We start from the raw sequence: 12,267 nt of genomic DNA on the forward strand, positions 1-12,267 counted from the left end.
GATTAGGTTAGGATAACTGGTCGACATGGACGAGTTAGACCAAAGCGTCTGCTTCTGTGCTGTAAATCTCTATGACATTGAGGTTTAGTGCCTCCAATAGGCACAAGGATCCTGCGAGCGAAGCACCCAACCCCTGGCCAGGCACCAGCCTGAAATCTGCCTGTGTGAATAGACTATTGGTCACCTGTTGCCATAGATTAAATCCCAGCAGTGGTGGGAAAATGCCCTCAACTGACTTGTAAAGGGTGTTAATAAGTCCATGGACAGGCTGAGTTGTAAAGTTACAATGGAAGTGGGCAGGAACAGTGCTCATTGCATTCTGCCTCCGTGTGCCCTCAAAATCCAGTTCCCAATCTTTCACCACCACACTTGCCATGGTTTCTCCAGTTTATCAGATATCAAAGATCTGTGCTATATGCCTCCTATTTTTGTTGTGCACTTCACCCATGAAGGGGTCACATGATGTACGAGCCTCTCAGTGGGGTGTCTTTGTGAGTTGTGATTCCCCTCAGGGCTCAGTCCATCTCTTAAACCTACACTTTACTGTACCATGATATATTAAATGATTTCATCATAATTCTTTATTTTTAGTGGTGAATATTTATTAATACAGAGTAATACCGAAATAAATACACAATCATGGGCTCAAATAACTTTCAAACTCATCAAAAGTGTTTCCTGTACTCTTCATTTAAACATCAGCTGACTGTTTTGGGAAAAAAATTAGAATAATTCTAATGTTGCTCAATATCCAATGTCAATAAAAGGGACAATATTTGTTTTGGGTATTATTTAAGAGGACAATAAGTGCTGCAGATCTGATGGTTCATGGAAGAGCAGGTTGATTTTAGTCCCAAATCTTCAATGCAATGGACTTGTCAAGCTATCAACACTACCCATCTCTGAGGAAATTTCCAAATCTAGAGAGTGGAAATTAAGTAGAGCAACCACATGCAAGGGGTTTGATCGTTAATGGAAACAGGTATTAACCTTGAAAGTTTAGCAATACAGCAGAGCAGCAGATAATATGTGTGTAAACCAATAGCAGAAAATGCAGGAGACAAATTTTACTGGAACTGCGTATCTAACAATGAATCAATGAAAACAATTTATCAGACCTGAGTCAGCTGGCTAAGAATGGTCTCCTATAACAACCTTTTTGAAGGATTATGAAACTAACAATACAGGAACTTAGAAACTAAGTTAAAGTGGATAAATTCAATGTTAGATCAGTAGAGAAAGAAAAACAAAAAAAGATTGAATTGAAAGAAAAAGAGAAGCAGAAAATTTCAAAGTTTTAAAACTTACAACCACAATTAAAACCTCAAAAGGTGAGACACCACACTTGTCAGAATGGTGGTTTGGGAATAATTAACATTTATCATATTGTTAAAGCAATACTTATCCAGGAAGAGACAAGATTTAACTTTCTATGCTGAGATTAGTTTCTATCTGCCACATAGACATATCATAACTTAATATCATTCAATGTAATTAAATGACAAGTCAGAAAGCAAGATGCTATTTTCATAAATGTAAAAGATGATAGATACAACTGCAGCAGTAGGTTTAGCTATTTGCGCATCTGTCCCAGCCTGGTGTTGCTAAACCACATTCACATAAATAATGGTGAATGCCGTTAGCCTTAACAATCTTAGAAAAAAATTAGTAGAAGTGAAATACATTATAGAATCATACACTGTTACTTAGAAGAAACAGGTTATTTTTCCTATGTATAGCATTGTTTTCCTTCACAAATCAGCTAATTTAATTCCATTCCTGCTTCCTCTCATGTAATGCCTAATTTCACCTTCTTCAACCATCTAATTCTCCTCAAACATAATCTGGGCTATACTTTAACAATGGTTTGTGGCACAAAATTCCACTTTGTAAATATCTGGTATATAAAAAGGTTTACTGTAGCCTCTTCTTTCAATGTTTTATATTTAGTTAAATTTGGGCTCTTTTTTTTAATCTCACCAAATCAGTGTGAGCAACTTATCCTTACTTACATCGTAATCTTTTGGAAGATTTAATATCGGTATTGTTAACTTACATAGCTGTTCGGAAAATATCTTGTATCTCTCCATAAATTGTAATAATTCAGCAGATCTCAAGTATGTCTCCTCTATTTATGCCCCAGGAGAGAGACAGCCTATATCACCTCATGAGAAAGCTCATTTTCCTCTCCAGCTTTTCCAAAGGTGTTGCAGTTCCAAATAATATTGATGAGACTGGAACCTTACAACTTCTGTCATTACAAAAGAACGTGTCAGTTAATTTCTAATGCATGTTGGAACCCACTACTATGCTCAAAAGCAGACAAACCAATCTGAGAAATACACACATAGTCTTTCTAGTGCTCATTCCAGACATCTTCTCCCAGAGAGATAGATCTCATTTAACTAAGCACAGAAATCACAGCAGGAGTAATGCCTTATATGACTGCCTTCTCAGTATTTATCCAGTTAGGACCATATTCTCCATCTGGATACTGACTAGTCAGATTAGCTTGAGCCAAGTGACGGCCTGCTTATGTTGGCTTCCCCTCCAGATCCTACTCCCTTTAGTATGATTAACAATGTCCTCAAATTTCAGATTACCTGGTCTGCCATGGAAGAATAATTTGGGTGAAATCTTTTATATTACAACACTCAACCTCAAAGAAGCTTTCCTCAAGGAAAACGGAGGTCATTGCAACAATTGGATGTCTGAATATTTAATACATTTAAAAATATTTAGGTAAATACATGCATAAGAAATGTTTGGAGGGATATGGGCCAAACACAGGTGGGACTAAGTTAGTTTAGGATTGTGGTCGGCATGGACTGGTTGGGCCAAAGGGTCTATTTCTGTGCTGTATGAACCTATCACTCTACAACATGTCACAGTGGATTACAATGTCATGTTGGTTCATGCATTGCTATGCAGATTTTGTAAGGATGAGCAGAAATTATGGATTCAATATAAATTCCAGTAATTTCTGTATGGAAAGTGGAAGTGGTGTGTAGGAAAGTTCCTCAATATCACAAACTCTCCCAAACCCTCAAAAAGCTACAGAAATTTGACCCAGTGAATCAATCTCTCTGCACCAATCACCTACACAAACAAGAAGTGGCATTATACTTGCTTGAGCCTTAGGCCTGGTTTGGGGACCTTACATTGATTAAGCCAAGATGCCTTAGCTCAACCGCTAAACTTACTGAATTCAATCAGGCCTCAAAATTGCATCGATTGAAAAGTCCTGATGCCACTCTTGGCAAGAGAATTACCTGTTGCACAAAAGTGTCTTAAAAGTTACATTGCCTCTTGAATAGAATATTGCATTGTTACTCAAGCAACTCATGCATGGTATTTGTCCAAAAGCTTACCTTGAGTAGATTTTACATATCTATTTAGGGCAGTTATTTCTAGAGTGTAGTTCGGGGTAGAAACACAGAGGCTGAATCACCACATACCAGCTGCTGGTTTTAAAGTATCATTTGGGATGGATTGAAGATGCTCACCAGTCAATTGTGTGGAAACTTTGGTTGAGAGTGTGTTGCTGGAAAAGCATAGCAGGTCAGGCAGCATCCAAGGAGCAGGAGAATCGATGTTTTGGGCCGGAGCCCTTCATCAGGAATGAGGCCGGGTGAGGATGGGGAGGGAGGTGTCAGAAATGGTCCAGGTGAATCTAATGTCGGTTGGAATATGTTGCTGAATTTGATGAACTGTTCAACCTCCTTGTAGGAGCACAAAGTGGCGCCGATGCAGTCATCAATGTAGCGGAGGAAGAGGTGGGGAGTGGTGCCGGTGTAGTTCCGGAAGATGGGCTGTTCTCTGTAGCCAATTGTATAAGGTGGGAGGGTACAGGGGTTTCCTTTCCCCAAAACCCAGTGTAGCCTACATCTTCTCATTGTTCAATGTGGGACCAGGATGATCTGGAAAGGTGTCAAATGATTGAAAATATTCACTTTTATTCAGCAAAAGCAAAGGAAAAACCTAACAATACTTGCATTTCTTTTTGCAACTGACATGGATAGCTTGAAATTTCAGGTAGCAACAAATTTATCATCAATGAGTGATCACTGCACCCAGCATATGTCTGTTAGAAGCAGGTGTCAATTAAGTCCTGCTTGTCTTGCTGTGCCCAATGTTGTGGCGCTCCTTCAGATGATGTTCCAATTGCGCAATGTCTACAACTTCCTCCCCAGATGACTGCTGCTGCTGCTCTCCCAGATCTTAAGCTTCCATCACATCCCCTCTTTACTTCCTCTATCTATGTAGAGCACAGAATGTGAGTATTATGCAGCACACGCTGTCTGAACTGTACTGCAAGACCTCTCCGAGACTAACCAAAGCATCTGAATCTCATCTTTAGCAGATTGATCATTTGCTCCGCAATAGTCTTCATCAAAGAATGGGCAGCATTGTATCTACATTTGGCCTCAGTCAAGGTGTTGTGTAAATTGGTGATTGGCCACTGGAGGGAAGGCCTTACTATCAGTCACCCTCCTTGAAAGGCATCTAGCCCTTGTTTCACATATTTACTTATATAATCCGGCATGGAGGACTCCAACAAAGAGGGATGAGGATCTTTGACATCGAGTCTTTATTCTTACAAGTGGTGTTGTGCATCTACAGGGGATTATAATTGCTGAATGATTACTGCTATCTTGTACCCCAAATCCCATATTATCCAAGAAGACAGTGTTTTTCAATGCCAGATGGTCAATCTAGTCTTATGGCAGAATTGTTTCCTTGAGAGATGATAAATGAAAAGGCACACTGTTCAGTACCAGCACCATTCAAACAACAATTAAATGTGATGATTTTCTTGCCTTTCACATGGTGGGGAAGGTGGGCCAGCTTTTGGTTGGCAATCCAAATCAAATTATTTTAAACAATAACTCCTAGTATCTGCTCCAGCCTCAAATCATTTTCCCTCACCTTTAAAGATACTTGCTTGACAAAGTGCTAGGCAGTTTTAATTGGCGCTAGCCACCCAAGAAATTGGCTCCTGCTGATGAATCTGGCAATGAACAGTATGATTAGCACTGTTTGGCTACAGACACAAGAAAATAATCAGGCAGTACAAAGTTGGTGTGCTGTCAGCATTGCAAACAACAAGTGCAGAGTAATCATGTATTGCAATTCCTGCATCCATTTTTGGAGGCTCTCCAACTCAGCATGATGGTGTTGATGCTTAGATTATGGGTGGCAACACTTTACCATTATTGAGGTCTCTAACCCATGTTCTATTTTCCACCAACTCCCCTGCCCAAAGTGGGGCAGTGGTAAGTGGACCCTCATCATCACCTTTGAGCTGACACCACTCTTCCATCATCTGTCTTCCTTCAAGCAACGAACTCTGTTGCATCTCTCTCACTTTAAGTTCCAACTCCACCATAAATTTCTTTCTAACATATCCTCCTTTATTTCAAACCTGAACCTCTAGTCTAGACAACGCTTAGTGATTTTAATCTTCATCTAAAGAATGTGTTCTTATTGCTTTCACTGCCCTCCTTATGCCTCCATGCACCATAAAAACTATGCATGGCCATGCTGACATTCTAAGCATCACCAAATTCCTTTGTGGACTTGTCCTTCCATTCTCTTTAATCTCTGGCACTAAAAATGCCTCTCCTCCCTAACATTAATCTCTATTCTACTGACACCAGTCTGTACACCCTTCCGTCTTTGCCTCACCTTTGGACAAACTGCCACTTTCAAAACCCAAGGCTACAAAATCTCATCTATAAAACATTGTTTTGTTGCCTCCCCACCCTCCCTTAAAACCCAACTATTGTTGGATCACTCCTCATGACTGTTCTATTTTGACATTAGCCTCTGCTTTCAACTACATCATTTGAAGTGATTCCTTTTCCAACATTAAAGGCTTAAAATAAATACAAATGGTGATTGTTGTTGATTACATTTCTGATAATAGTTTGTGTCCTGGAGCAAGTGATACAAAAAGTTCTAAAACTACGAGATCATATTTTTAAAGTCATTTCACTAAAAGATTCATACTTTATATGGTTTGGTGATAAAAAATACAGACCAAAATGGTTTTGTGTTCAATGTTTTATTTTAAAAGTGTTAGTTGATCATGAATGTAGTAATGCAATATTGGTCTGAGGCTAAGGAGTGGCAAAATGAGCCAAAGTTCACACTCTTTATTACTGTCCAGAGGCTGACACCTTCCACAACCTGAAAAGCAAATACAAAGGAAAAGAAAAGATCACACTCAGTTGTGGTGCCTCCCATTTATTGTCAATAGCCTGCTAAAAATCATGTCTGGGTTTAGTCATGGAGCTGCATCTCAGCACAGTCCATAGCTGTGAGTAAGGAAGCAGGTTGAAAGGAAGACAAATCTATACCAATAATCAAGATAAACAGATGGCTAAAATGATCAAATCGAAAATATCTACATACATGCTTTATATTAATATGCTTTCACTTCCTACTTGTATGCTATCATTGCACTGAAGGTGCAGGGAATTGGATGCAGCACTCACTTTATTTATGTTTTTAAGGCCCTTTCCTTAATATCCAAGCACTGCCTAAACTGGAACTGATGCATGCCAGCGAGCACAAAGGTAATGGGTGAAGGAGACTTTGACAGGACAGAGAAAAGAGTTTAGCAAGTTTACAGATGGTAGGAAAAAGGATGGCAGTCAGCAACGTGTGAGAATGGGAAGTCTAGAAGTAGCAAAGACAGGGCTTTGTGTTTCAGCAGTAGATGAGCTGATATAGTAAACTTTCACAGATGGAAATAGGTGGTCTTAGTGATTGTCTGGTTTTGTGTTCAAAAGCTCGTGTTGGAGTCAAACATAACACCGACATTATAAACAGTCTGATTATACTTGCAAGGGAAATGGAGTCTGTAGGGAACAAAATTTCTAGTCAAGACTGAACCAAATGGCTTTGCTTTTTTTTCCAATATTTTATCATAAGAAGTTTCTGTTCATTTCATACTGGATGTCAGATAAGTAAAATGGAAGTTTAGAGTCAGGAATGCAGTCAAGGAAAATAATAGTGAAAAATGCTGGGTGTCATCAATGAGCATGTGGAAAGTATTCTTGTACTTTCAGATGTCATTATCATTAAGCAATATTTAGATAAGAAACAGAAAGGGATGAAAAACAACTTGACAAATTTTTCCCCTGCCACCGCAGGAACTGTAAAACCTGCGCCCACACCTCCTCCCTCACCTCTATCCAAGGCCCTAAAGGAGCCTTCCACATCCATCAAAGTTTTACTTGCACATCCACTAATATCATTTATTGTATCCGTTGCTCCCGATGCGGTCTCCTCTACATTGGGGAGACTGGGTGCCTCCTAGCAGAGCGTTTTAGGGACACCCGCACCAATCAACCACACCGCCCCGTGGCCCAACATTTCAACTCCCCCTCCCACTCTACCGAGGACATGGAGGTCCTGGGCCTCCTTCACCGCCGCTCCCTCACCACCAGACGCCTGGAGGAAGAACGCCTCATCTTCCGCCTCGGAACACTTCAACCCCAGGGCATCAATGTGGATTTCAACAGCTTCCTCATTTCCCCTTCCCCCACCTCACCCTAGTTCTAAACTTCCAGCTCAGCACTGTCCCCATGACTTGTCCAGACTTGTCCTACCTGCCTATCTCCTTTTCCACCTATCCACTCCACCCTCTCCTCCCTGACCTATCACCTTCATCCCCTCCCCCACTCACCCATTGTACTCTATGCTACTTTCTCCCCACTCCCCCCCCACCCCCCTCCTCTAGCTTATCTCTCCACGCTTCAGGCTCACTGCCTTTATTCCTGATGAAGGGCTTTTGCCCGAAATGTCAATTTCGAAGCTCCTTGGATGCTGCCTGAACTGCTGTGCTCTTCCAGCACCACTAATCCAAAATTTAATAAGAGTTTGATAAAGAAGTGATGGGTATGGTGCATGAGATGAAATTGAATGAATGTGATACATATGAAATTGCAGGAAGTCTTCAACAAGGCACCACACAGGATACTATTAGAAAAGATTAAGGAGTATGCTACAGGAGGAGGAGAAATAACACTAATTCATAAACAAATTTCAAACTTTTAGTCTGTGGGGAGTTATTTTGAAACATTTTTGAAACAGTTCACATTTTTCTTTTAATTTGTGAATAGTACAAAGAGACCAAAGAAGACATCATTTTCGAAGAAAATAAGCAAGTTGCATTTTTTTTCAAAATTTAAACTGATCTGTGGACTTTAATTTGACTTTGCCTGCAATGGAATTGTGGTAGCAATATAAACACCCAAACTCTCAATATCCAACACCAAAAAAGTGAGAAACATACAACAGAGAATCTGAGGCATCTCACATTCAGAATGCCTGGATATGTTTTCATGGATTCAGTGGTAAATTAGCAGACATCACAGTGTACCATGACAAAAATTATAGGTTCCTTATCAGGTTGGTAAGTGTAGTTTCATGAGCACATTATAGAATCATAAAATCCCTAGTAACTTTGTAATTGTAAATATATAAACTATGATTGAAATGGGTAGTTATGGATTGATAGATTTTATGAAGTCTTGCATTTTAAAAAGTACCTGTCATGGCATCTCAAACTGCTTACAGTCAATGAACTGCATTTACTGTTATGATGCCGATATTTACCTATTTACTATATCCTAAAAAAAACATATACTGCTTTTGGGATCTGTATTATTTCACATCAATTCTTCTTTCAATTTTTCTCCTTAACCTCTACTCAATACAGGAATTCAGTTGAATGTACATTTTTTTCAAGTAACCAATGAGCTTGAAGAGTGAATATTACTGGGCTGTTCTCCTGGGGCCCACATAAGTACACTTGCTTGCAAGGGTCATTAGATATCAATTAAAAACAGAAAGACTGGTGGATTTCTCTTTACTCCATCCATGGGGTCAACAAAATGAATTGAGTACCAAACAGTGTCTTTACCAATACAGACATGTGAAATGGAAGTGTAGTTTTATGGCCTGACGTGGATTTGAGATATTTTGTTGAAACCTGTAAAAGTGGTTTTACTGAAAGTATTTGTGTCCTCATGTTGCTTTAAGCACCAGTATGGATTGGGGTGTCTAAAGCAACTATCACACTCTCACCAAAGTACAATGCCTTTCTGCCAGAAAGGTTAACATTATCCTGAATCCAAACATTTTACAGTTGACAATCAGTATCACTGTCAGCCATGGTTCAGCTGGCAGCACTCTTTCCTTTAAGCAACAAGGTTCAAGTCCCACTACACGGCTTCAGTACAGAAATCTTGGCTGACACTCCAGTGCAGTCCTCAGGGAGTACAGAGAAGCTGTCTTTCAGATGAGATTTTAAACCAAAACCTCATTTGCCAACTCAGGTGGACATAAATGACCCCTATAATGGCACTATTCAAAGATAAACAAGGGAGCTATCCCTGGTGTCCTGGCCAATATTTATTCCTCAACATCACAAAAATAAATTCAAATTATCTGATTGTTATTCCATTGTTGTTTGTGAGAGTTTGCTGGGTGCAATTTGGCTGCCATCTCTCCTACAGTGCAGCAAAAAAGTACTTCACTGGTTGGAAAGGCAATGTTTTTCTTCTTACAAGCATGTAACTAGGGAATCTCTAGTCACTCAGTTTTACTCAAGCAAAAGCACTTTCTAATAGATGTCATCAGTGCACCCGAGCAAAACATAACTCTGTTAAGTAGTCTACTGTTTCCTTCTTGCATTCAGTCAAAATTCAAATGCAGCTAATAGCCAAGAACACAGAATATAGAGAAAAATGTCTTATTTTGCTGGAAAGAACAGAAATTCTGTGTTTGGTTACATTATAGACTCCTTTTTATGTCTTCATCTGAGCAAGAAATCAACTTATTTTATCTCTTGCAATATACTTTGAAAATGCTTTGAAAAATCAAATGCTTCCTTTACTTTACCATTTTATTCAAGGAAATAGAATCTTCCAGTGGAGAGAGTACAACTAAAGATCATACATTTGGATCCTAGGTTGAGATGATTGTCCAATAGTGAGAGACTGAATAAATTGGGCCTATACTGTCTTGAGTTTAGAAGAATGGGAGGTTGTCTCCTTGAAACATATAAGAGGCTGAAGAAGCTTGACAACATCCACAATGAGAGGTTGTTTTTCTAGTTGGGGACGCTAGAACACAATGCTCAGTCTCAGGTGAAGGGGTTGATCATTTAGGAATGGGCTGAGGAGAAATTTGTGACTTCTTTGAATCGTTGAGGAATTAACAATCCTGAGGATTATGAATGTTCAGCTGTTAAATATATGTGAAGCTGAGATAGCTAGATGCTTGGTCTGACAGGATAATCAAGAGATATGAAGAGTGGGCAGGAAATGGGGCTGAGGCAGACGACCAACCTTCACAATATTGAATGGCACAGCAGACTCCACGGGCTGCATGGCCAACTTTTTCTCCTATTGCTTATGTAGCTCAGAAACCTCTCAACAACTCACCTGGATTAAGAGTCTTCATTTAATTTAACTTGACGAGGCACTGCCAAAAAGTGCTTCATTTCAAAGTAAAGCAAACTTTAAGTTGGTCTGCTGAAAATGACTCTATGACTAAATAGTACAGAAGTGTAAGAGGACCCTGTTTTAATAAAGAAGGTATATGGACATTAGTGAATTATTGTTTACAAACAAATTCTTGATAAGATTCCTGTATGAAATTGTCAAATGCAAAATGACCAGCATTATTTAATATGAGTTAGCCAACACTTGTAGTTGGGGATGCTGCTTGGCCAGTATAGCCCAAAGGAAGGAATATATTTCATCCCATTCAAGTTTACTAAGAATAACAACTTTGAAAAAGACAAAAGCTATGAATTGATACAATTTATTCTTACAGCTATGAATATAATGGGGACTGACATGTATTTTCTTCTACTGGAGTAGATAAGAGGGAGGAGAGTTTGTATCCGTTACTCTAAAGTAAAATTAAAACATAAAGCTTGAATAAAGCACCTGAATCATTAATGAACATGCTTTTTAAAAAAAATTCATTTGCATTCAGCATATGATTATGGAAACTCTCACTCTCTCTGTTCTCCTGCAAATTAACTAAATGTATATACTATTTAGGAGCAATATCGTGAGAAACTTGTGTTTTGCCTCACTGCTATTTTAAAAAACCTATAATTCCAAAATCTTATTATCTAGATGTTTTTAATTGCCTTTCTATTGATGTTGGGTGAACAGTTGCTCATTGCATGCATGGACCGCGACCCCCTCCACCCTGATGAACAGAATGTACCGCAATTATTTGGGTTCAGACGTTATTCACCTTCAAAATCTGGTTGTGTAATTTCTGTTTGTATTTACACACTGACAGCACCAATTGTCGCTGGCCCTTTTCATTCCGGCGCCGGGGCCAGTCTGAAGGTGTCGCACACGCACTCTGATAGACAATCCCACACTGGCTGCAGTTTCCTCCCCCGCCCGGCTCTTTAAAGGCCTCTCGCTGTCTCCAAGCCTTTTTGAAAGTTAACTCTTTGATGTTAGCAAGTGTTGACAATAACAACGGCTAGTTTCACACATTAATCACATTATATATTACCTTGAGTTAAGTGAAAATCTCGTCTCTTCAAACACTATTTATGATTGCATTATATGATCTTTGGTAATGTATCCAGGAATAATATAGATGTAGACTCAGGATATTATGAAAACTGATGATCTGATATGAAGTGCAAACCTGTTTTAGTTAAATCACAATTGACAAAGACAAAGGAAAACGACTATGTAGTTTAAGCACTGAGGGAGTCAACACTCGTTGCATTAAATACAGACAATATAAGTCTGTTTATACTGCGGCTGTAAATTTGGACCAGTATTCGTTTTATTTTTGGGTTTAAGAAACTGTAATTAGGTACAAAAACAAAATACTGCGAATGCTGGAAATCTGGCATTAAAACAGAAAATTCTGGAAATACTCGGCAAATCTGACAGCATAGCAGGGAGAAGAGTTTATGTTTTAGACCTTGCATCAAGAGATAATTAATTGCAATTCATATGCTTTAGATTTGCGTCGAAAATGAGACTTTTAAGGAAGAACAGAGAAGTATGTGACCAGGTTTATGCGCATAGAATAGAATCATAGATTTTATCACTGGGTAGAGAATTCCACAAAGATTCACAATCCTCTCGAGTGAAGAAACATTCTCTTTCACAACGCAGCTGCTTTAGTTCAGATTATAAGCGTATGTAGTCACCTATGTAAAGTATTTCCCACGTTCCTTCTACACTGTTCATGTCCCTACCC

The 12,267-nt window shown here is 39.1% G+C and overlaps 1 protein-coding gene across 1 annotated transcript in view; it reads right to left on the bottom strand.

The window, feature by feature from the left end:
- The window catches only part of wnt5b (wingless-type MMTV integration site family, member 5b), a 145,168-nt gene that overhangs the window by 64,680 nt on the left and 68,221 nt on the right, over positions 1-12,267 (bottom strand). The gene's annotated exons all lie outside the window — the stretch shown is intronic.

Source organism: Chiloscyllium plagiosum, unplaced genomic scaffold (assembly GCF_037043375.1).
Source record: "Chiloscyllium plagiosum isolate Xiang-an unplaced genomic scaffold, Cpla_swu_hap1 HiC_scaffold_19, whole genome shotgun sequence".
NCBI lineage: Eukaryota > Metazoa > Chordata > Chondrichthyes > Orectolobiformes > Hemiscylliidae > Chiloscyllium > Chiloscyllium plagiosum.